The 25806-nt window shown below is 44.7% G+C and overlaps 1 protein-coding gene and 1 long non-coding RNA gene across 6 annotated transcripts in view; one reads left to right on the top strand and one right to left on the bottom strand.

The window, feature by feature from the left end:
- Window positions 1–25806, top strand: part of CSGALNACT1 (chondroitin sulfate N-acetylgalactosaminyltransferase 1) — a 338580-nt gene that overhangs the window by 152257 nt on the left and 160517 nt on the right. For 3 of the 5 annotated variants that reach the window (XM_025275393.3, XM_025275498.3, XM_025275451.3), the window contains exon 2: window positions 11896–11989. The gene's annotated coding sequence lies outside the window, so the exon portion shown is untranslated. Of the gene's footprint in view, window positions 1–11452; window positions 11608–11895; window positions 11990–25806 lie in introns of those variants that run through there. The other 2 variants (XM_025275645.3, XM_025275332.3) reach the window with 2 other exon arrangements.
- Window positions 8469–11377, bottom strand: LOC123328684. Its single transcript, XR_006543711.2, has 3 exons — window positions 11242–11377; window positions 10854–11006; window positions 8469–10252 (listed from the first exon to the last, which is right to left on the bottom strand). It is a non-coding gene; the product is annotated as an uncharacterized LOC123328684 (long non-coding RNA).

Genomic DNA, 25806 nt, shown 5'->3' with positions numbered 1-25806 from the left:
CTCTCTCCTTCTACTAACTTTAGGTTTTGTTTTTTCTTCTTTTTTTAGTTTCTCTAGGTGTACGTTTAGGTTGTTTATTGAGATTTTTTTTTCTTGTTCCCTAAGGTAGGTTTTATCACTCTAAACTTACCTTTCAGAACTGCTTTTGATATATTCTCTGATTTTGGATCATTGTGTTTTCATTTTCTTTTGTCTAATTTTGGTCTTTTCTGCTTAGAGAAGTTTAGCATTTCCTGCAAAGCCAGTTTAGTGGTGTTGAACTCTTTACCTTTTTTTTGTCCATAAAACTTTATTTCTTTCTCAAACTTGAATGATAGGCTTGCCAGGTATGCATGCCACATCACTTCAGTCATGTCCAATTCTGTGTGACCCTGTGGACTGTAGCCCACCAGGCTCTTTTGTCCATGGATTCTCCAGGCAAGAATACTGGAGTGGGTTGCCATGCCCTCCTCCAGGGGATCTTCCCCACCCAGGGATCGAACCCATGTCTCCTGCATTGGCAGGTGGGTTCTTTACCACTAAAACCACCTGGGAAGCCCCTTGCCAGGTATAGTATTCTTTTTTTTTCTTATGTTTTGAATATATTGTGTCAGTCCCTCTGACCTGAAAAATTTCTGCTGGAAAGTCAGATGATAGTCTTAGGGGAGTTCCCTTCTATATAACAAGTTGCTTTTCTCTTATTGCTTTTGGGATCCCCTCTTTATCTTTAATTCTTATTAATTACAGTATGTCTTTGTGGGAACCTCTTTGGGTTCATCTTCTTTGGGACTCTCAGTGCTTCCTTTCTGGACTTAGATGTCTAATTTCTTTTCCCAGGTTAGTGAATTTTTCAGCTATTATTTCTTCCAATAAATTCTCTGTCCCTTTCTCTCTCTTCTTCTTCTGGGGCCCCTAGAATGTTAGCGTTAATATGCTTGAGTTGTCTCAGAGGTCTTCTAAACTGTCCTCACATTTATTTATGTAGATTTAAAAAATTTTTTTCATTGAAGTACAGTTGATTTACAATGTTGTATTAGTTTGAGGTGTATAGTACAGTGATTCGGTTATAAATGCACATATAGCTATTCTTTTGTTCAGGAAATGTCCTGGGGAGAGCAGTGCATGCGCCTCACCAGGGCAGCATGCTCTGGAGTGCCCCTGTGTTTGCTCTGGGGGCTCTTCTGCTGGGATGAGGCTGACTTCTCGGGGTGGGGGTGGGGCTGGTGGGCGGGGCTGTCCTCGGTTGGCTGACAGGTTCTGCCACATGTGCCCCACTGGCCTTCAGAGCCAGACATTCTGGGGGCTTGTCTTTCCATTGCAGCTGGCATGAGGAATGCAGTGTGAGGCTTGGACCCCTCGATTGTGGGGGAGAGCCTCTGCAATTGTGGTTATCCACCAGGTGTACAGGTCTTGACTGTACCGTGTCTCCGACCTCCGACCCATCTCCTCGAGGTTCTTTTGATGTATATTTAGTTGTAGAAAATCTTTCCTGTTGCTCCTTAGTTCATGCTCATAGATAGTTGCTCTGTAAATAGCTGTAATTTTGATGTGTCCGCGGCAATAGATGAGCTCAGGATTTCCCTACCCTAGCATCTCGGCCACACCTCCCAAATCAACGTTGTCGAGTTTTCAAAGTGAAAAAGATTGTTAGTGTGCATAGGAGAACATGGCGGGCTCTGATTGGGGGACCCTTCTCCTTTTCCTTGGGCTTTCCCTTAGGGTGGTCCCTTGGGAACAGAATGCCTTTGGGAATAATGAAGGAATTTGCGAGGTGTGGGAGAGATCCAGGTTATCTTAAAGAATGGAGGAAGCTTTGTATTGGAAATATGTTTGTGTCATGGAAAATTTTTTACTCCAGTTACAAAATGCAAGGGGTATTATCCCAAAGAGAACTGGCAGAATCACCAAGCTGGAAGGAGTCTTAGGAATCAATTAGTCCAAACCCTTGATCTTACTGAAGAGGAAAGACTCCGGGAAGAGAAATGGCTTGCCCAAGTGTATAGTCATCACCTAGGACACAGCCGAACCCAAATCTGTTGATCTCTGGGCGTGATTTCCCCTGCTCCCCACTGCAGTTCCCCTCCCTCCCACCACTGCTTCATTACTGACTTTTCTGAATAGCCTTCAGACTTAGAAATGTAGCTGTTTCACGTACAGAGTTTCTTTAAGCCATCAGAGGTGTGAGTCAGCAAATCGTGACCCACAGCCTTGGTCTAGAATTCTGTGTGTCTAGCAGAGGGAGAGATTTAGTTTCAGAAGCTCAACCTGGATTTATACCTAGCTCTACCTCTGGGCTGGTGAAGGATGTGAAGCAAGATACTTAACTTCTCTGAACTTTGATATCCTCATCATGATAGGCAGTGCCTATGCCTTAGGTTCCTTAGGTGAGGAGCAAGTGGCTCAGTCCGTAAGACTGGGGCCTGGTCTAGAGTGTACATGCACTCAGTTATGCCCAGCTCTTTGCAACCCCATGGACTGTAGCCCGTCAGACTTACCTGTCCATGGAATTTTCCAGGCAAGAAATACTGGAGTGCGTTGCCACTTCCTACTCCAGGGCATCTTCCTGACCCAGGGATCACACCTGTGTCTCCTGCATTGGCAGGCGGGTTCTTTACCTTTTGTGCCACCTGGGAAGCCCTGGTCTATAAGTGCTCAGTAAATATTAGCAATTGTTACTGTAACTCTAAGGGTAGTTAGAACTATTTCTGTCAAAAATACTAAGGAACTAAAAAACTATGTTTATATGTGTGTGTGTATAAGCAACAATCAGAAATCTTGCTTCTGGAGGCTTTTATGGGTTCTAGTCTAGCATGTTGTTTTCTATAGCTTTTCATCCAACAACTATCTTAATTGCCTCAAAATATAACTACTCAGTCTTTAAAAAATTTTTCCCTATTTTTGTCTATTCAGTAATTACTCTGCAATAAACTCACACATTTAAAGTATACACGGGCTTCCCTGGTGGTTCCATAGCCCCAGAGCTGGGGACCCAGGTTCCATCCCTGGTCGGAGAACCAGATCTCACATGCTGCAACCAAGGGTTCTCACTGATGACTGGAAGATCTCACATGCTGCGACAGAGATCGAGGCTCCAAGGTCCCGTGTGCAGCAACGAAGACCTGGTGCAGCCAAGTAAATAAATATTTTGAAAAAGAGGCATTCCAACTTCAGAGGTAATATAAAAAAATTAAGTATACAACTTGATTCGTTTTTACAAAAATTTATTTATTTATTTTAATTGGAGGCTAATTACAATATTGTAGTGGTTTTGCCATACATTGACACGAATCACCCATGGGTGTACATGTGTTCCCCATCCTGAACCCCGCTCCCACCTCCCTCCCCATCCCATCCCTCAGGGTCGTTCCAGTGCACTAGCCCTGAGCACCTGTCTCATGCATCAAAGCTGGACTGGGGATCCATTTCACATATGGTAATATACATGTTTCAATGCTATAGTTTTAATACACACATGAAACCACCCCCCAAATCAAGATAGTGATCATATATACATCACAAGGAGAGTTTCCATCTGCCCCTTGGTAATCCCACCATCCTGCCTCTCCTGGCCCCCCCCGACCCTCTATGCCCACCTCCAGGCAAACTCTGACCTGCTAGAATTTTATATTATGGAATCATACAGTGTATTTTCTATTTGTCTGGCTTCTTTCCCTCTGCATGATTATCATTCTTACTCCTACATGGACCAATAGTTCATTCCTTTTTACTGCTGATTACTCCCAATATTTTTTGTTTACTCTTTACCCCTGTCTCACTTAACTGGACATGGCATGAAATGAAAACATATTTTAATGATTTTAAAAATATTTATTGGGTTAAATATCTCTGTTTCTCATTCTTACTTTTCATTTTGTTGTTATCTGGTATATGTAGTAAGTAGTATACAGAAATTGTAGATTTCTTGAGAGTAACACCCATTGTACTCTGTATGCATATTTTAAAAATTGATATCTATAAATAGTATTGCTATTTATTTGAACATCGAGATTACAATTTTTTCCTGTCTTGCTGACTCTCAGGTACAAAAAAAAAGCATCCATCCCTTGGCCTGACCCAAAACATTGATTGAATAAATTCAGTTCTATAAATATTTACACATAGTTTTCATTTTCATGGTGAAATATTTCTTATGTTGGTGTTTAAGTCTTTTTTTTTTGAAAATATGGACAGTATGTTCTCAATTTCCTTGCAGCTGGAGCATAACATGAAGTAAACTAAAAAAAAAATGGCTACAGCAAAAAATAATATATTTACAAGATAATAAGAGATCATTTGGGAGGCAAGTCCATTTTTCTAATGTTCTTTGCCAACACCATAGTATCTCTCTACTGTTGACATTTCTGCATCTGGGAAGGGGCAAGATAAAAATTACCATTCAGAATACCTGTTCAAGTTTGGAAAAAGATTTAATTTCTTCATCTGTCACTGTGTCACGAGCCCTGTGAATACTATAGATCAACCCTCAGTGCCAGAAGTGCTAGAGACTTGGCAGTGTTGTGGGTAGAATTTAGCCAGAGGGAATTGTCAAGAAGCCAGAAAAAACAAACTTCACCCATTCTGCACCTCAGCCTTGTGTTCTGGATGGTTGTCCTGGGAACCCTGGGAATGCAGTGATTTAAAAAACTGAGCCCATAAATGGAGATGTATATACTGACCTTAACGATGCTGCAGGGATTCTAGGAGCAAGATAGACTTTTATGGAACACAATAAAAAGTAATTCAGTTACAGTCTGTGCTGGAAGGTACCTTAGAGATGATCTGATCCAAACTTTCATTTTGTTGGTGACCAGCCCAAGGTCACACAGTAACTTAATGGCAGAACTAGGGTAGACCAGGGATTTCTGAGCCACACATGCATTTTCTACGTGGGCCCTCTCAGTGTTCCTGCCCCTGTTGCGTTGGGGCTGGTGTGTTGGAGTGTTTGGTGCTGGAAGGTGGGATTTGCTGTCTCTGAGCTGCCCTGTGGAGGGGTCCGTGTTCCCTGGGGCACTGCATCTGAGCGCTCTTCTTTCTGAGCATCTTGTCTTCTTTGGGGGTGAGTTTATTCTGTTGAACGGAGAGCTGTGCTTCTGGCTCTGTCAGTTCTGTGAGGTGTGATGTTTGGTTAATGGACAAACCCATGCTTTTGATGGTCAGGTTACTCATTATCATCTAGTCTGGTAAAATCATTATACTCAGGAGGCTGTACCTTTAAGTCTTGAAAGAGCTTCTGCTTTTTAAAGCTCCTTCCTTCATCTTTGCATCCAAGTCCAGGTGCTGTCCTGCTCATCTCCCTTCATCTGTGCTGTTTGTTTCTCTCTGGGATGTATGTATCTCCCCCACTGATGGAATCCTAGTGGGGAAGGGAGGCAGCTGATAAAGACCACCCTCCTTCATCGAGAACCACTGGCCCGATCCAACCAGACTTGGAAATACAGACTAAGACGTTATGGACTTGCCTAAGGTCTCATAGTAACACATTTAAGATGATGCCTTAGTCCAGGCTGCTGTAACAAAACACCCAAACACATACTGGGAGGCTCATCAACAACAGTCATTTGCTCTTCACAGTTCTGGAGGCTGGAAGTCCAAGGTCACAGGGTGAGCATGGTCTGGTTCTGATAAGGGCCTTTTTCTGGGATGTGGACAGCTGACTTCTCACTGTGTCCTCACAAAGCGAAAAAAAAAAAAAAAAAAGCAAGCTAGCTTTCTTGTTACATTTCACAAGGGCACTAATCCCACTCAAGAGTGTAGCACCCTCATGACCCAACTACCTCCCAAAGACCCCATCTCCAAATACCAACGTATTGGGATTAGGACTTCAACACAGTCCAGAACAGATGAAAACCCGAATCCCACACTGTGCCCAGGGTTGAGTGCTACAGGTCTCCCTCACTAGCATCTGTGATGTCAGCACATGCCTGGCAGCTGCAGCGTCTCAGAAGGGCAGGGCTGCCCCAGAGGGGTTTCAGAGAGGGCGTGTGAGTGTAACTGCAGACTCTGCTGAGAAGGAGCTCTCTTTTATAAAGGTGCATCAGCTGTCTTAGGTTCAGTCCCTGGGTCAGGAAGATCCCTTGGAGGAGGGCATGGCAACCCACTCCAGTATTCTTGCCTGGAGAATCCCATGGACAGAGGAGCCTGGCGGGCTACAGTTCATGGGGTCACAAAGGATCAGACATGACTGAAGTAACTTAGCTCGCACATCAGCTGTCTGTCTGTATCCCAACTGACGTAGGAGAAAGATGTGTGATTGGGCTCACCATCAATGGCAAAGAGAGCACTTTAGTCTCTTTTCTAGAGATTGGCGGTAACTCTGATTCCCTCCACTTCTAGCCTGTTTTTTCTGATGCTCTAATAGCATATTATTTTTTACTCTATTTAGCATATGAATCATAGTAATCATATGAATACTAATGTATTTCCTTGCATTAGCAGTTTTCACGTTGACAGTATAGGAGACGGTCCACACAGGGCCCTCACGGGGACCCCACAGACTAGGGTGGGAGGCACTTTGTAAATGCTTGAAATTTAAGGAAATACACTTATACTTGATACCCTTTAAGGCAACATTAGACCTATACATTTTAAAAGAGACTTCAAATGATTTAGCAACATAATCTTGCTCATCACCTTGGCAGTTCTGTTCATAGCATAGTAAGTAATGCTCAAAATTCTCCAAGCCAGGCTTCAACAGTTTGTGAACTGTGAACTTCCAGATGTTCAAGCTGGATTTAGAAAAGGCAGAGGAACCAGAGATCAAATTGCCAACATTTGTTGGATCATCAAAAAAGCAAGAGAGTTCCAGGAAAGCATCTACTGCTGTGTTGACTGCTTCTGCTTTAAAGCCTTGACTGTGTGGACCACAACAAACTGGAAAATTCTTAAAGAGATGGGAATACCTGACCACCTGACCTGCCTCTTGAGAAATCTGTATGCAGGTCAGGAAGCAATCGTTAGAACTGGGCATGGAACAACAGACTGGTTCCAAATAGGAAAAGGAGTTCGTCAAGGCTGTATATTGTCACCCTGTGTATTTAACTTATATGCAGAGTACATCATGAGAAATGCTGGGCTGGATGAAGCACAAGCTGGAATCAAGATTGCCAGGAGAAATATCAATAACCTCAGATATGCAGATGACACCACCCTTATGGCAGAAAGCAAAGAAGAACTCTTGATTAAAGTGAAAGAGGACAGTGAAAAAGTTGGCTTAAAACTCAACATTCAAAAAACTAAGATCATGGCATCTGGTCCCATCACTTTATGGCAAATAGATGGGGAAACAGTGGAAACAGTGAGACCTTATTTTGTGGGGCTCCAAAATCACTGCAGATGGTGACTGCAGCCATGAAATTAAAAGACACTTGCTCCTTGGAAGAAAAATTGTGACCAACCTAGACAGCATATTCAAAAGCAGAGACATTAGTTTGCCAACAAATGTCCGTCTAGTCAAGGCTATGGTTTTTCCAGTGGTCATGTATGGATGTGAGAGTTGGACTATAAAGAAAGCTGAGCGCCAAAGAATTGATGCTTTTGAACTGTGGTGTTGGAGAAGACTCTTGAGAGTCACTTGGACTGCAAGGAGATCCAACCAGTCAGTTCTAAAGGAAATCAGTCCTGAAAATTCATTGGAAGGACTGATGCTGAAGCTGAAATTCCAATACTTTGGCCACCTGATGTGAAGAACTGACTCATTAGAAAAGACGCTGCTGCTGGGAAAGATTGAAGGCAGGAAGAGAAGGGGATAACAGAGGATGAGATGGTTGGATGGCGTCACCAACTCAACGGACATGAGTTTGAGCATGCTCCAGGAGTTGATGATGGACAGGGAAGCCTGGTGTGCTGCAGTCCACAGGGTTGCAAAGAGTCGGGCACGACTGAGCAACTCAACTGAACTGATCTGTGCTTATCACTGTTTATCAGAGTGATAAATTGAAGTGAAGAAAGTGAGGATGGCTGCTTCACAGGCAGGATTAGGAATGAGAAAGGGGCATCATCTCCTTCACTGGTAGCTCAGCAGTAAAGAATCCGCCTGCCAATGCAGGAAACCTGAGCTTGATTCCTGGCTTGGGAAGATCCCCTGGAGGAGAAAATGGCAACCCACTCCAGTATTCTTGCCTGGAGAATCCCATGAACAGAGGGACCTTGTGGGCTACAGTCCAAGGGGTCACAAAGAGTCAGATACGACTGAGCGACTGAACAACAACACATCCTCATCTCATTCGGTCTGCGTCTTTACACACAAGACCAGGACGCAGAGACTCTGTTGTTCGTTTGACAGAATAACAGAAGACAGCGTTTTGAAGGAAGAACTCATGACTTTTAAAGTGTTTCCTAAAATGTACTGTTTTCAGTAAAATTATTTAATGTGGAAGGAATCTTGTCAAGAATATAGTAACATGCCATTTGTAACGTGTAGCATCCAAGGGCACTTTCTTTTCTGAAACATTCTTGAGACGGATAATTTTAGAAGTTGGCTGTGTACTTCCCGACCCTAAGTCTGCCCTATCTCCCAGTGCAGTTACCCAGAGGACTCCGTTGATTAATACAAATGAAAACACTACCATCGAGATTTTAAAACATGTATATTATTATCCACATGTGCACAAAAAAAATCCCACTGGGCAGCTTGAGTTGGCCGGTATGTTTCTAGTCTATCGGTGCTTTGGTTTGTTATGTTAGGCAGGCTTTTTTGTTTTGTCTTATTTTTCATATTTCAGGAATCAATGTGTCTGATACTGATGTGGTTTAGATGGATTAAAGATTTAGATTTACATGTATGAATGTGAGGGAGCCTTGGAACTTAAGGTACCTGGATGATTATAGGCAGCCCATTGGACCAGCTGTGTCTTTGACGTTCTTTGGAAGTCCTGGGAACTTTAACTTACTCATTGTATGTTGAACAGCACGGCTTCCCAGATTGTTAAAATGGTATTGACCTCAGTGTCCTTGTTTTCAGCTGCTCTTTTCCATAGTTGATTTTTGGCAATCTCCTTTGGCATGATTAAAAGCTGACTTATTTATGGAGTGCTGCTAATTGATGGATGTCAAACTCTGTTACTGTGGGGGCTGGGCAGGGGCAAGCTTCCCAACCTTTCAAATCCCAACTGGGAAATTTCCAAAACCGAGTATGTGGTTTTCCCATGGAGCCTCTCCCAGCCACTCTCATGCACATTGTGCCTTCTCCTGCTCACTTTTTACCAAAACCAGAAGTTGAGCGGCTACGGAAGCCCTGCCATAATCCTCTCTCTCTATGCCAAACTGAGGAGAGCACCAGGGCATCAGATAACTGGAGAGGAGCCCTCAGACCTGGAACTCAGCCTGAGGGATGTCCTTGAGAACTAGTTTCTGAATTCGACAAAGCAAGGTGCTTGTCTCTGCTTTGTACCTGCAGTTGCTTTCTGGATTTAGCTTTTATTTTTAGTGCATTCTTATTGTCTCTGTCTTCGATACTCTGAAAGGCTTGTCCAAGAGCAGTTTGTCACTGTGATTTCTTGTGAATAATGAGGGCTTCAGGAGTCTGGGGAGGGTCTTCGGATGCAGGCTGCGTGTCTGCAGGTTACCGCTGGCAGCCACCCACCTGTTGGAGAACCACCCATGAGGACCACCGTGTTGGATCCTTGAGGAAGTTGAGGCTTGCGTTTCTTTTTCTTTTTAGAGCTTTGGTTTTGAAGTCAGAAAAATCCTGGCTTTACCATATATCTGTCCGAGAGGCTTCTTAGCACCTTTGAGCCTCATTTTCCCCATCTGTAGAATGGGGAGGTTTTTGCAGACTCCCATGGCATCGCTGTGGGGATGGGGAGCTCACCCTGGGAGCAGCTCTTGCAGTGTGAGGCAGGCACGTGGCAGGCAAGTAGGTGACAACCCTTCCCATCTTCCTAAAGGGAGAAGCCCAGCTGCACAGACCCCTGTCCTCTGTGTATCTGTGCCTCACCTCCAGTGATTTTCCATGATGGCACCTCCCCTCTCATCTTGACCTCTAGGGAGTCTCGCCAGTGGTTCTGCCTTCCTGTATCTCTCCTTTTCTATTACCAGAGAGAGATGACCACCTTCTTAGGGCACCTGATGTTTGGAACTGCAAGGAGACAGTGTGCTTCCCAGAGCCGAGGAGCCGAGTGTTTGTGTGTGCTTTACTAGGAGGTGAGGAGAAGCAGGGCTGTCCTGTAACTCCTAACCTGTAGTCTGGCGTTGCCAGGACAGGCACTCAGGGGCTGGACGGATGAATGGGGCCTCTGTGTGTGGATGAAAAAACCCAGCATTTCTCTTCCAGTTGCTGCAGTGAGAAGAACAAATTAGATTATTAATTTGATCATGTGGTAGCATGAGCCGACAGCCTATTTAGTTTCATTGTTAAAACAAGTGTGGTTTTGAATGATGTGGACTTTCCCTCTTACTTAGATGGCCAAGAATATTCATTACGGATATCGATAAAGACCATGCTGGTGATCCAGCCTCCAAAGCTTCCCCCCACCCCACCCCCCACCCCTGCATGCAGAAAAGGCAGAAAAGGATATTTAGAATGGGAGACTGGAAGCCAAATTATAAACTCATTTCAACTCCTGGCCCGCAGGCCCCAGAGTGGCCTTATTTGTTGTCAAGGATGGAAAACAACTCGGATTCAGGTCCAAGTGATTATTCGACTTTGGCATTGCTGCGGGGCTGCCAACTGCAGTTCCATTTAGACACAGATTAATTAGCCAGGCAGGGACGGAAGTGGGCTGGGAGAGAGAAGCCGGGAGAGGCAGCGCAGCGGGGGGGACCGGCGGGGCCGGGGTGGGGGGGCTGGCCCCGGCTAGCCCACCGCTTCAACAGTTAACCCACAGGAAAGCGGATCCAGATGCCCCTTCTATGGTGACACACCTCGCCGTACTTACTGACTCGGTGTCCGTGCTGCAGAGAAAACTTTCAAACTTGGGCGCAGGGAGAAACTGCACGTGACAGGCCCCAGCACTGGCACCGGGAGGCCGACCCCGCGGACCTGAGCCGCTTATCAATCTTCTCTTTGTCCCCCTGCAACCACCCTAGACCTGTTTTTTAAAAAATTATTATTATTATTCCTGCATGTGAAACGGGAACCATAGAGTATTTTCGTGTGTGTGTGTGTGCGCGCTATGACTTGAATTATAAAGACAGATGAGATGAAATCACAAACTCGGGAAAACACGACTCTGCGTAAAGGAGTTGAAGATAAAATTATTCGCCTCTATTTAATCGCGGGGGCGAATTCTCTCCGGAGTGTTTCCCCCGCTGCTGTGCTCGTACCTCTTTTGCGTCCGCGTTGATCTCCGTGGACACAGGGGCGCTCGGTGGATTCCTGAAAGGCCGGGGGGCGCAGGGCTGGACGGAGCGGGCGGAGGGGGCCGTCAGGGGAGGAGGCGGGTCCCGCAGGCGGTGCTGGGGGCGTCGGCGGGGGCGGCGGGGGCGCGCGTCCGGGGGAGCTGGGCTCTCCAACTTCCCGGGGGTTTGCTGTTTTGTAACATTTCTTCCTTCCCTACGACCGACCATTAGAAAAAAGTGGCGGCACGGCGCGCGGTCCCCCGATCCCACCTGAACCGCGGCTTCGCTGCGGACGCACAGCCCAGGCCCCGGCGCCTTCGGGAGCCAGCGGGCACCCTTCCTCCCTGCGAGGTTTGCTTTTTCTGGGTTCTTTTCCAAGAGTGTGACTCTGCTTTGCTTTTACACACGTATCTACATGGCTCTCGGCATTTATTTTAAGCCTTGATCATTTTTTTTTTAAACAAATGCTTTGCATTTTACCCATTAAAATAGAAAAGGGAAAATACCATCCTGCTTTTTGGGGCAGGACTTTGGTTGGATAAATTGTATTTTAGATCCTAAGTGATTTAAAATTTTGTAATATCATCTATATTTAAGACGTGGAAATTCCCAGAAGTGACTCCTATTTTTATTTTTTAGATTCCTTTCCATTTCAAGGAGGAAAGTCAAGATATTTTTACTCAGTGGAAGAATGATGTAGTTTCATCCTAACCTTCTTTTCTTATGCTTCCAGGTAAGTGAGTCTGTTAATCATGAATTACTTAAGAAATGAATCTTTGTATGGTCTGAGTTTATTCAGTATTCTGGCTATGTTTGAAATGTGCTGAATTTCATTTTACTTCCAATAGTTCCATTAATAACAGATTATTATTTTAAGATATGAGTACTTTTTCAAGGTAGTATAATTACTTGGCTGCCTTGGAAAATTATTTTATTCACTTGTAAAGCCTGTAATTTACATTTAACTCTGTCAGGTTCTTCAGAATTTATCTCTTCTCAGAATGGCAAATGCCAATAATGTAGTTAGAAGAACTATATAATTCTTTTTTAAAAAATTCACCTGAATAGGATAATTTGTTCTTCTTTTGGAAGTTGTGATGAAATGTTAAGCTTTCTCAAATATTTAACCCATAATCAAAAGGGCATCGTAATTTTCACCATGCTACAAAATAATTATTTAAATAAAATAGGAAATTGAATGATGATCTTACTTTCTGACTTATAGCATCTCAGGGGAATACTTTCTAGAACTCTTGGAGAATAGTACCCTGACAGATTGTATGGTTGGTTTCAGATTTGGGGACACATGTAAATCTCGGGGACGTTATTTTAGTTCTGCTCTTGTAAGCAGTGATTTTGAATTTCTCTAGAATAAGATATTTTATTACATCTGGCGAGACTGAACTTTGAAAAAAACTAAGAACTTCAGGGACATCATTAGTTGAAAGGAAACAGTATGAGATGGGAAGTCACGTATGTGGTTCTTCCCTTCAGCAGAGCAAACCTTTATTTTAGTTTTCTATGGAGATGAATCTATAGATGTAAAAATGAAAATAGATAAGCTGTGCTCACCATCTGCATACTTTCAGGAAAACCCCTTCACTGGTCTTCATTCAACAAATTGCTATAGAGGTTTTGTTTTGATTTTTAATGTTTACTTTTGTTGTACTGTTTGAGATAAAAGGCTGAAAACCAAAACGTTGGATGTGATTTTGCTTTAATGAACTGCTTTATACTCAGACAATGGAGAGTGAGGAGTTAAAGGGATTGTATCTGAGTTACCAGTAATGAAAAATAAAAACAACCTTGACCAAAGTTAATAATAACCACAATAAAACAATAATCATAATACAAGAATAACCAAACAATAATTCTTCATGGATTCTTTTTTGAGTAGAGACTTGAGTGGCTAAGAGGCCTAAGTGATCCAAGGCTACTTTGAGGGTCACAATGGAAGTCTTCAATCTGAGGTATTTCAGTGTTTAATGTTTTTGAGAAGGACTTGGATGATGTAGAAGAGAACAGTGTCATTAGAAAGAACATCATGATACCATTAAAAAGAATACATTTGAATCAGTTCTAATGAGGTGGATGAAATGGAACCTATTATACAGAGTGAAGTAAGCCAGAAAGAAAAACACCAATACAGTATACTAACGCATATATATGGAATTTAGAAAGATGGTAACAATAACCCTGTGTACGAGACAGCAAAAGAGACACTGATGTATAGATCAGTCTTATGGACTCTGTGGGAGAGGGAGAGGGTGGGGAGATTTGGGAGAATGGCATTGAAATAAGTATAATATCATGTATGAAACGAGTTGCCAGTCCAGGTTCGATGCACGATACTGGATGCTTGGGGCTGGTGCACTGGGACGACCCAGAGGGAGGGTATGGGGAGGGAGGAGGGAGGAGGGTTCAGGATGGGGAACACAGGTATACCTGTGGCGGATTCATTTCGATATTTGGCAAAACTAATACAATATTGTAAAGTTTAAAAATAAAATAAAATTTAAAAAAAAAGGAACATCATGATATTAAAACCTTGAAATGATTGTAGAAAAGAGCCAGAGTAAACTGTACGAAATAGAGAAGTAATGAGAAATAATCCAATTAAAATGTTCATACCCCAGGATGAAGTGATGAGGGAGGCCCAGCTGGGTTTTGATGAGGGTCTGGTCTCTCTATGTTCTGCTGCAGACACAGGGTGTTGATGGGGAGTCAGGCTGCTCTGGGACAGTGGGAGCTTGGGAAAGCCTTCAGTTTTCCTGGAACTGTGGGCTTCCCAGGTGGCGCTAGTGGTAAAACAACCCGCCTGCCATGCAGGAGACAAAAGAGACATGGGTTAGAAAGATCCCCTGGAGGAGGGCATGGCAACCCACCCCAGTATTCTTGGATAGAGGACAGTATCTTGGACATTATCCCATGGACAGAGGAACCTGGTGGCCTGTATTCACTCCATAGGGTCACAGAGAGTCGGACATGACTGAAGCAACTTAGCATGCATGCATACTCCTTATAATCTGAGTTCCTTATAGATGCAGGGCTTTGGAAGTCCCTCAATAGTGGACCTTCCCCAGACCTGCAGGGGGCAGCCGTGTAAACTGGGAGGAGTGGCTGGTTGGCAGGTGTACCTGCCCTCCGCACCGTGGTCCTGGAGTCCCAGCCAGGAGAGGCGGTTGGATCATTGTTCGTGGTTGGATCACCAGCTTGAGGTGCTGGAAGGCTCCCCCGGGGCTCTCCTGGTCTCCTCCGTGTCCCCCTGGTGCCTTCGATGCCGCCCGGCCTTCTCCATGAATGCTGCCTGCTGAGTGCGTGCCCCACCCCAAGCCCAGTGTCTCCACACTCTCTCACACTGGGAACTCTCCCTTCCCTGCCACCCTCCAGGGAACATTTACTGGTCCTTCAGTGGCAACCCCCCTGTGGAGCTTCCAGCACTCAGACACAGGCCCTGGCACCTGGATACGCTGAAAGAGGCATTGCATGGTTGATGAAAACATAGGAAGGGAGTATAGGGCGTCTGGTCCTGTGGGAACCGCATCCCTCTGCTTCCCTTCCCGCCCAGAGTGGGCGGGCACCTGGCACTGTCTCCTTGTCTCGGTCCCACAATGGCCACCTGGGCCCCCGAGCAGGATGCTGACCCAGCGGGTCTCACTCTGTGATCCAATTAGTTCCTCAGCTGCTGTCTGCGGGGTCCAAGCTCTCTTTGTGGCCGAATCACCCTGTAGTTCTTTGCAGCTCTGCAAGCCCATGCATGACACGTGTCTATCAGATAACGTGAGGTAGTAGCCAATGCGGTTTCCTTTTGGAACGAAGGGGTGTTACAAGTAAATACGAATATAGAACTATAATGGAGTAACTTGCAGGTTGCACATATTTGCAAAACTAGAGAATCAAGTAGAGAAGTTTGTATTGATAGTTTACGAAGTGGCCTTCTTTGGGATCTGTTTTGACCTTCCACAGTCTTTCCACTTAATGGAATGAGACAAGAATGTAAGCTTGTCATGAGTGCCAGTGTCTGCTGCTGCAATTTTCATTTATCCTCCTGAACTGCAGTTCCTTTTCCGCAGATGGGGCTTCTCCAGGCCAGGCCAGGAGAGGAATGCTGGCCTGTTGCGGCCTGCCACGGGGCCGCTGTCTCTTGTCTGCTGATTGTCACCTCCTCAGGCCTGGCTTTTGTCTTTTCTGCTCTGTTCCAGGGCTCTGCTCATTGAGATTCTCCTTCCACCAAGTGGGTTTCTTGCTTCAGCCTCTCATGGCCGTGTCTTGCCCTGCCGGCCCCTCACCCCCCAACCCCCACCTCCTCCTTCCTCTGTGCCCCTCCTCACTGCGTTCCTGCTCTGGACTCAGCCCTGGAAACCCATCCTGGCCTTTGCCTGGCCTGGGGCTGGGCCCTGTCACCCCCCAACATTCTCCACTGTCTGCAGTTGTTCACCTGCTGGCTGTTTGTCCTGTGGCCGTCCTCATCCTCTAAGGGGGCTCCGTGTCTGCGTTTGCAACGCCCAGCATGTGTTGGTCCATATGCATGTTCACAAACAAATGTTTGGATGAATTTCTGGTATCTGAAAACCCTCATCAGAACCAAGCATTGTCAGTATTTTGATTTGCTGAGGGCGTGACCGTGTACAGTCCGGGTGACTGAACACTCATGCAGTGGCAGTATACCTGTCTTTTCTCTGTCTTCTTTTCCCCACTCTGTCTTCTTTCTCTTTCACATTTGTTTTCTGTGCTACCATGGATAGGAGGGAGGTGAACTGGTGCTCTAACTCCAGCACCAGCGCCTGCTTAGGTTAAATAAATTCTTTTTAAAGTAAGTCATGGAAGGTTGGCTGTAACCCAGGTGTCCACTGGTGGTGAATGGTTAAACGAACTGTGGTCTGTGCGCCCAATGGAATAGTACTCAGCCTTAAAAAGGAAGGCGATTCAAACACATGCTACCACACGGATGTTGAACTCGAGGATGTTATACAAAGGTGAAATCAGCCAGTCATGAAAGGGCAAACGCTTAGGATTGCACTTTCAGGAGGGAGCTGAAACAGTCCTACTCATGACAATGCAGAGTAGAATGGTGGTTGCCAGGGGTTGAGGGGGCAGAGGATGGAGTTGTTTAACACTGTTTAAGTTTTCAAGACGAAGAAGTTCTAGAGAGTGATTATACGACAGTGTGAATATACTTGAAAATTGTGAAGAAAATAAACTTTATGTTACGTGTATTTTACCATAATTAAAAGTAACAAAGTAAGTCAAAGACCTGACTTTAAAAAAGAATAATAATCCTTTAAAAGTTAAAAAAAAAAGTTGAAAGGGATTTCTCTTTTTGCCACTCAAATTTTCTAATGAAAGGGATTTCTTTAATTTAGGGACTTTTCCTTCCTTGAGCTTAATTTTTCACTTGTGTAGAGTGTAAAAAAAAATTATTGATTTGTGTACTTTTGGCTGTGTTGGGTCTTTGTTGTGGCGCTCAGGCTTCTCATTGCTGGGGCTTCTCTCGTTGAGCACGGTCTCCAGGGTGCTGGGGCTCAGTAGCTGTGGCCCACGGGCTTAATTGCTCTGCAGCATGTTTTATCTTGCCCCAACCAGAGATGGAACCCGTTGAGATGGAATCCGCATTGACAGGTGGATTCTTAACCACTGGACCACCAAGGAAGTCCTACTTAGATTTTTAAATCACTTTTCATTAAAAAATCGTATTGTGTAAGAAGAACAAATTATCTTTCCATTGCCGAGACCTTTGGAATTTACTTTTAGACCTTGTTATTCCTTTTCTTAGTGTTGCCTGTATTTTCAGTTAAAATCTGGTTCAAAATTATCCACTTCCTCACCTGTTTTTCTTCAGCAAAGGTAACAGGATCTTATTGCTCATCTGGAAATACTTGTATGACATTGAAAATCAATATGAGGAGCAGGAATGTTTTTTTCTGTCTCAAGAAGAAGGCATGACAGACTCTAGGGTTTAATTTGACTGCTCATAAGGAGACAGCTGGGCTTTCCCTGTGGTTCAGACGGTAAAGAATCTGCTTGCAATGAGAGAGACCCCGGTTCGGTCCCTGGGTCAGGAAGATTCCCTTGGAGGAGGCCATGGCAACCTACTCCAGTATTCTTGCCTGGAGAATCCCAGGGACAGAGGAGCCTGGCAGGCTGCAGTTGATGGGGTTGCAAAGAGTCGGACACGACTTAGCAACTAATTCTAATACTTTCAAGGAGACAGCTACTTCAAGTCTTGCCTTTTTATTTTATTTTTTCCATTACACTAATGGTCCTTTCAAGTTGAAAATCATGACCCTACAACTGTAAATAAAACTCTGCTGCTTGAAAGGGCACAGTTTCACAAGGTTCATCTGACACTTAGGAAGCAGTTGTCTGAAAGGTTGTGACCCGTTAGGTAGTATGTTTCCTGAAGAATTTAAAGTGAAACTTGAATCCCTTCAGCCTAGGAGCACACTGGCTGAGAAGGGAAGGTAGAGATCGGGTGAGGCCACGTGTGAAGGTTTGGGGGGAAAGTGGGAATGAAAGTCAGAGGCGGAGAGTGGGCAAAAGAAGGAATTAGGACCTAATGGAAACTTCCAGCTCAATTGTTACTGAGGTTTTTAACGTTCCAAATGTGATTCTATGGTCAAGGCCTCTAGAAAAAATGAAATTCATCTCTACTATTGGGAAACTCACTCAAATTGATATTGTAAATTTTTTTTGTAAAGTTTTTTTTAAAAAAACGTGGTAATTAGGAGTAATAGTGTTTATAATTCAATGTTGTGATAAAGCTATGCATATTTTCAATTCAACAAAAATGTGAGACTTATTATTGGGTTGGCCAAAAGGTTCGTTTTTTTCCCGTAAGATGGCTCTGTTAGCGTTTAGTTGTCTTTAACTTCATTCAAAACAGTTTTGTTAGATTGTATGGTGGCAGCTATCATATCAGCATGCGTTTTAAAAAACTTAACCAAGATTGGTGAATTGTTGTGTAGCCATTTTAGTATTGAAGATGAAAGAAAAAACCCCCAACATATTATGCTTTATTATTTCAAGAAAGATAAAAACGAAAATGAAGCAAAAAAAAAATGATTTATGCAGTGTATGCAGAAGGTGCTGTGACTGAAGGAACACGTCGGAAGTGGTTTGCAGAATTTCGTGCTGGAGATTTCTTGCTGGATGATGCTCCACGGTCGGGTAGATCAGTTGAAGTTGATAGCAATGAAAACAAGACATTAATTGAGAACAGTCAACATTATGCTGCGTGGGAGGCAGCATGCTCAAAATATCGAAATCAGTCTGGAGCATCACGTGCACCAGCTTGGTCATCTTCACTGCTTTGATGTTCGGGCGCCACATAAGCTAAGTGGAAACGCTGTCTTGAGCGTATTTTTGCATGAGAGTCTCTACTTAAACATAACAAAAACATTACCTGTTTTTTAAAACAAACTGTGAGGGATGATGAAAACTGGATACTGTATAATAATGTAGAATAGAAGAGTTCATAGGGCAAGTGCAGTGAACCACCACCAACCACACCAAAGGCCAGTCTTCATCCAAAGAAGGTAGTGTTGTGGATACGGTGGGCCTGAAAGGGAGTCCTCTGTTATGAGCTCCTTCTATAAAACCAAAAGATGAATTTCGACAGGTACTGCTCCCAGTTAGACCGGCTGAAGGCAGCACTTGATGAAAATTGTGTGGAATTGGTCAACAGAACGTGCATAATCCTCTACCAGAGTACCACAAGACTGCATGTTTCTTTGATGACCAGGCAAAAACTTACAGCTTGGCTGGGAAGTTCTGATTTCCTCTGCTAGATTCACCAGACATTGTGCTTTTGGATGTCTTTGGATTTTTTTTTTGGTCTTTGCAAAATTCTCCTAATGAAAAAAAATTGCCATTACCTGGAAGACTGTAAAAGGCACCTGTAATAGTTCTTTGCTAAAAAGATAAAAAAACTTGGGAAGTTGAAATTATGAAGTTGCCTGGAAAATGGCAGAAAGTAGTGGAACAAAATGATAAACACGTTCAATAATGTTCTTGGTGAAAATGAAAAATGAGCCTTTTATTTTTACTTAAAAACTGAAGTAACTTTCTGGCCAAACAAACATATGGGCTGGTCTTGAACCCCTTTGGTTACCAAGTGCCAATTCTTGGATTGGATCCAGTCGCTGGTGAAGGTATCAGTCACCTGCAGAGAAATGAGAAAAATAAAGTGATTTTTCAAAGAGCTAATATTCACTTTAAAGGAATAATGTTTACTTTGAGCTTCTGGTCTTTTTTCTTATATATTAAAATATAAAATATTTATTCTTTTAGAATATAATGATAGTTAATATTTAAAATTTCTATTTCTTGGCAAATTAAAATGTTGGATATCATTCAGGATTTGTGGTTACAAGAACCAAAAATGAACTAGACTACCTCAGGAAAGGAATCTGTTGGAATTTGCACAAGGTCATGTTTGTGTGTGCTAAGTCACTTCAGTTGTGTCCGACTCTTTGCAAACCCCATGGATGGTAGCCCCCCAGGCTCCTCTGTCCATGGGATTCTCCAGGCAAGAATACTGAAGTAGGTTGCCATGCCCTCCTTCAGGGAATCTTCCCGACCCAGGGATTGATCCAGCATCTCTTATGGCTCCTTCATTGGCAGGCAGGTTCTTTACCGTGAGCTCATATCTGATAAAACTTCCAGCCAGGGCTACTGGTGTCATTAAATGTGTTTTCTGAGTTTATAAAACATGTGACAGCTTTGTCCCAAGCCAGTGGGGTATATACCAAGGGATAGAGGTCTTGATGGCTGGAAAATAGTAGATTGAATTGAAATTAAGTACCATCACATGACATATACCATTGGCATTTTTGGATGATTTTCTGCAGCAAGGTGAAATGTAGCATTACCTGTAGCCTTGACCTCATTTGAGCCCTGCCATTGGCAGGGGAGCTGTCCCTGGGTGTGGATTAGCTACTTGCGTGTGGGCGCCTGTGTTGTTTTGTGTTAGGCAATCACCTAACTTTTCTTCCTCTGAAGTTCTTGCTGTGTGTTTCAGTGTTATTATTGCTCATCTCACTGTAATTTGATGCGGCACGTTAACTCTTAGTTTAGTGCTTATTTAGGAAGCCAGATTGTGGAGGTGTGTGCAGCTCTGACGCTCTGACCGCTGTTCTAGAAACTCTCGCTCCCCTTGGTTTGTCTGGTGACCTCCTCTGGTTTTCTCCCTCTTTCTGTGGCTGATCCTGGGTGGTCCCCTCCCCAGTCCAGTCCGTGTTCCTCAGCATCCCATCCCCTCCGCCCTCTCGTTCTGTGTCATCCGCGCAGTCTCCTCGGCTCTAGGTGCTGACCTCACGTTTGTTTCCCCAGCTCACTCTGCCGTCTGGTGCCCCCAGCCCCCTGCACTCATTATGCTCCCCTGGGCTCCCCCAGCCCCCAGCCAGAACCCCCCAAGATACCTTGATGTTGTTACCGTCACTCAGAGGGCTTATGTGGTCCATTGCCAAGTGCCTGCACCCTGCCCATCCTCTTCCTTTTTTTAAAAAAATTAATTAATTGTTTTATTTTTTATTTTTTTACTGTGCTGGGTCTTTGCTGCTGCGTCCTCCTGCCAGGACACCCTACCAGGCTCCTCGGCCAGGCCAGTTCCTGCTGGTTCTCCACGACTTTACTCTGGTGGTCTCTCTTTCCAGGCCTCTCCCCTCCCCCTGGACTGACCTGTGGGTTCCCCTCTCCTTTTATGGCACCTCCTGTGTGGTGTTACTGCATTTGGTTTTCTTGCCTTTTGTTCCTGTTACTCGGACCATGGTGTCTGGAGAGTCCCGAGCACCCCTGGGACCACTCAACACCCCCGGGGATTGGCGCTGAGCGGGTGCCCCGCAGGGTGAATGGTTGGCAGGAGTTTGAGCGGGCCCGCCTGCTCTCCTGCCGAGGAGGGGGCTGCAGCGGACTCACGCTGTCAAGGGATTCAAACCAGCATCTTTCTTCCCACCTCTTCTCTTGGTCCGTGCCTTCTCCTCTAAGAAGGGCTCTTGTTTTTTTCCTGAGTCAAATCATGGGAGAAGCTGAGAATGAAGAAGTTTATGAATGAAAGAAAATAACGAGTCAGAAGGGCACCAGAGAAACAGCTTCTGTTTTATTCTACCTGCTGCACTTCTCATCTCATGTTTCCAGTTGTGTTACTTTGGTTTGGGAAATGTGGGTACATGGCTACCAGTCTGGTAGCTTACAGGCTGCATGCCAGCGTTTCTCCCATTAGGAGCAGACCGAAGGTGTATGTTGGCATCTCCTTTCTCCTGAACTTCTTCTTTAACTCGGCACACATGGCCCTCACCCTGGCACTTCTGGTTGCTCAGTTGATTGGTGTTGGAGTGGGTGGTCCCTGTCTCTAGAGGCGAGGCAGTGGGCTTCACATTGGCCCTGGAATTGGGGTTGGAAGCTCAGCTCCATTGTTTACCGGTGCTGTGAGATGGACAGGTTTCTGCACCCCTCTACCCTTCATCTGGAAAATGAGACAAACCTTTTAGAGTTGTTGTGAGGATTGAGATGAATGTTTGTGAAGTACCTGGCACATCCTGAAGGCAGTCAGTCCTAAAGGAAATCAACCCTTTAGGAAATTTCCTAAAGGAAATCAATCAATCCAGTGAATGTTCATTGGGAGGACTGGTGCTGAAGCTGAAACTCCAACACTTTGGCCACCTGATGCAAAGAACTGACTCATTGGGAAAGACCCTGATGCTGGGAAAGTTTGAGGGTGGGAGGAGAAGGGGATAACAGAGGATGAGATTTTTGGATGGCGTTACTGACTCAATGGACATGAGTTTGGGGAAACTTCAGGAGATGGTGATGGACAGGAAGCCTGGTATGCTGCAGCCCATGGGGTTGCAAAGATTCAGATGTGACTTGAGCCACTGAATAACAATAACAGCCTGACACATAGTAGGGATGCAAGAAATTACCAATATTAACTAACAGGATGTAAACATTTACATTTTTCCAAAATTGAAAATAAAGCTGTGGTCCCTGCTCCTCCCTTTTCCTTTCCCAGCTTCCATAATGGAAAGAATTTGTTTGTTTATGGGCTAATTAGTTAATTAAGCACACGTTGGTCTGGGTGTCAGCCAGGAGTCCTCCACTGGGAGACACTGGAGGTTCGGGGGAGACACTGGAGGTTCGGGGGATGCATAGTCCTGGCTCTGTAGGAGCCCGTGGTGTGGTCCCTGAGCCCCTGCACTGAGTCTTCTAGGATGCTGGGGACCCAGCCAGATCCCCCGGCTTCACTTGAAATCAGAATCTTTGGGGAGCTCGGTTGTTTCAGCTCTGCTCACAGGAGCCTCGGAGGGATGCTAACTTCACCTTCTCCTGGTGAAGCTCAGACGCAGGGCCCCCGAAGGAGCCGTGATCTCTGCTCCGGGCTTGCTGTCTCGCTCTCTGCTGTTCCTGACTTACTCTGGAGCCTCCACCAGGCTTATGGCTGGAGAGCCTGTCTCACGTGTGCTGGTCTCGTCCCACTTCACTTGCGGTGAACGTCTCACCACGCACACGCTTCTGATGCACACCTTCTTCAGCTGGGGTACCGGTGTCCTGTGTCGTTACTTACGCAGTCGTCTTCTTGTGCCCAAACGTGGTTCAGCACTTCACTGGTTGAAAATACTTTATTTGGCAATAATTTCAGCTTATAGAAAAGTTTCAAACACAAGACTGGAACCAAAAGCACCCAAAGCCTTTACCCAGATCCTCCTATTGTTAATATTTTGCACCGTTTGTTTTTCATTTGTGTGCTCTTCTCTCCCTTTCTCTAGTATATGTAAACAAAATTATTATACATCATATTTTCCTGAACCATTTTTTCATACATCATGATGAACTAATAAAGTTTATATACCATATGGGCTTCCCTGGTGGCTCAGCCGGTAAAGAATCTGCCTGCAGTGCAGAAGTCCTGGGTTTGATCCCTGTATCAGGAGGATCCCCTGGAGAAGGGAATGGCTACCCACTCCAGTATTCTTCCCTGGAGAATTCCATGGACAGAGGAGCCTGGCGGGCTACAGTCCATAGGGTTGCAAAGAGTCGGCCATGACTAAGCAACTAACACTTTCACTGTTTCACAGATCATAAATGAAGTGAAGTGAAAGTTGCTCAGTCATCTCTGACTCTTTGCAACCCCATGGACTACACAGTCCATGGAATTCTCTAGGCCAGAATACTGGGGTGGGTAGCCTTTTCCTTCCCCAGGGGATCTTCCCAGCCCAGGGAGCAAACCCAGGTCTCCCTCATTGCAGGCGGATTCTTTACCAACTGAGCCACCAGGGAAGCCCCATACATAGCCCTTGCCCTCAAATAGTTTGGTGTGTATTTCCTAAGAATAAGCATATTTTCCAATATAACAACACTGCAGGCATCAGTCAGTCAGCTTACATCTATTTCAGTTTATCTTCTTAGATAACAGACTTGTCTACACGCTGACTCTGTAACATTGACTTATAACATCCTTCATGGTGTTCCACTCTGGTACTGCAATCAGGCATTGCGTTTAGTTATGTAAAACCTTCTCATAGTTTTTCTTTTTTTGAATGATGTTTGTGAAGAATACTGTCCTTTATCTTGTAGAGGATGTTCATTTGGGTTTAGATGACTGATCTCGTGGTTGGATTCAGGCTGTGCGTTCCTAGCTGGGATTCTGCACAGGGATGTGTTCTTTCCGGCTCCCCACCTGCCCCTTGTCGGCGATGCTGATTTCAATGACCCTGGTCAGGTGACGGTCCATTTCTCCACTGTGTGGTTACTATCTTTCTCTTTGTAACTACTAAGAAATGGCTTACTTTTATCACCTTTTGTTTTGATACCTATTCATCAACTCGTTTCTCACCTGTAATGAAATGAGCATTTTAAAACCTGCTTTGTACAAGTTCAGAGGCTTGGCTTATGTGGAGGCTCCCATCTGATCTTAATTTTATGGCGAGCAGTTGGATGGATTGGAGATGGATGGATTGGAAACCTGGAAAGGAACTGAAGTAACTGTCACTGGTTTTTTTTTACAGATGCTCATGTGGTGATTTATTCTGAAGAGCTCACACTCCTCAATTCATGGTAAAACATTGCAGTCTGGTGGCGGTGTGGAGATCTGTCTTTAGCTTGTAGGCTGTGCTCACTGCGCATGCTCAGTCGTTCTGACCGCCGAGGTTTGAGGCCCAGAGACAGAAGTGACAGTGGCCGGACAGTGTGCGGAGCTGGCGAGCTGGCCTGGCCAGCCCTCCCACGGGGCCGCCAAGGCGGTGCGGTCACTGTGATGCTTGAGGAGGCGACCGCGGAGTGGACCTCTTCTCTCCGAGATCTGCCCTTTGAAAAAGAAACTTTGCTGTTCTCTGCCCTGTTTCGGAGGTTGACCAAGAGGTTTAGGTCAGAGGTTCACGGTGTCGTTAGTGTTCCATTCATTGTCTCAATACCCCTTGACTAAGAAAATGACTCAGAGGTTTGTTTTTTTGTTTTTCCCCACTAAGTAGTTAAAGCCTGGTGGGCTGTAGTCCATGGGTCGCTAAGAGTCGGACACGACTGAGCGACTTCACTTTCACTTTTCACTTTCATGCATTGGAGAAGGAAATGGCAACCCACTCCGGTGTTCTTGCCTGGAGAATCCCAGGGACGGGGGAGCCTGGTGGGCTGCCGTCTGTGGGGTCGCACAGAGTGGGATACAACTGAAGCGACTTAGCAGCAGCAGCAGCAGCAGCAGTTACCGCCATTAGCTTATATTTATGTCGTAACAACCTAGTAGCTGTTTGAAAAAATAACACAATAGATTGAAAGAGTAGTAAGTTTTATCTGCTTCTTAACCACAGTTACCTGATAATGGGTTGTGTGCCTCCCTGGGAGCTGCACAGCCGCAGACCTTGGAGTCAGATGGGCCGCTTCATCTCGTGTAGCCGTTGCTCTTTATCACAGTAACTGCTCAAAATGTAGTTTCACAAGGATGTGATCTTCAAAAGGAATGTAGCTCAGAATGATGTTGAAAATGTGGATTACCTGGAGCTCTTAGTTTGCACAGTGTCCAGCACAGTCTAGTATCTAGTGCTTTGCTTGAAAATTTAAAATATTCTGAAGCACAATTATGCACTCCCCTTGGTACCTTGGCACACAGTTTGGGAATCAATGAGTTAGGTATTAAAAAGTTTTCTGGGGGTGTTTTGTAATCCTTCTGTAGCCTTTAGACACCCAGATATGTGCCTCCAAGGTAAGTTAGGGGTTAAGTAACTGTAAGGAGCAAGATTATAATTTCTCGGCACACTGACAGGAGGGCAGAGATGTCATGTCAACTTAATTAGCAAAAGCTGAAAATTCTTTTATTTATGATATGGCTCAAGTCGGAGGCCTGCTCCCTGCCCCTTGGATAGTATTACATAATACCCTGCTTACTAATGAATAAAAGAAATTTGATAAGGTTTTCTTACTTAACCTTTTTGGTTTGGTGCACATGTTATTCTTCCCACAAGCTGATTATTTTCTATGGATTAATAATTTCCTTGACAAGTATTTTAGCAGTGTCCCCTTCAGGCTTTGGAAGAATGCTGTAAATCTCAAACCCAGGCTTGTCAT

Source organism: Bubalus bubalis, chromosome 1 (genome assembly GCF_019923935.1).
Source record: "Bubalus bubalis isolate 160015118507 breed Murrah chromosome 1, NDDB_SH_1, whole genome shotgun sequence".
NCBI classification, from domain to species: domain Eukaryota; kingdom Metazoa; phylum Chordata; class Mammalia; order Artiodactyla; family Bovidae; genus Bubalus; species Bubalus bubalis.
Note: the sequence above shows the minus strand (reverse complement) of the source record. Positions and strands in the feature narration are given on the sequence as shown.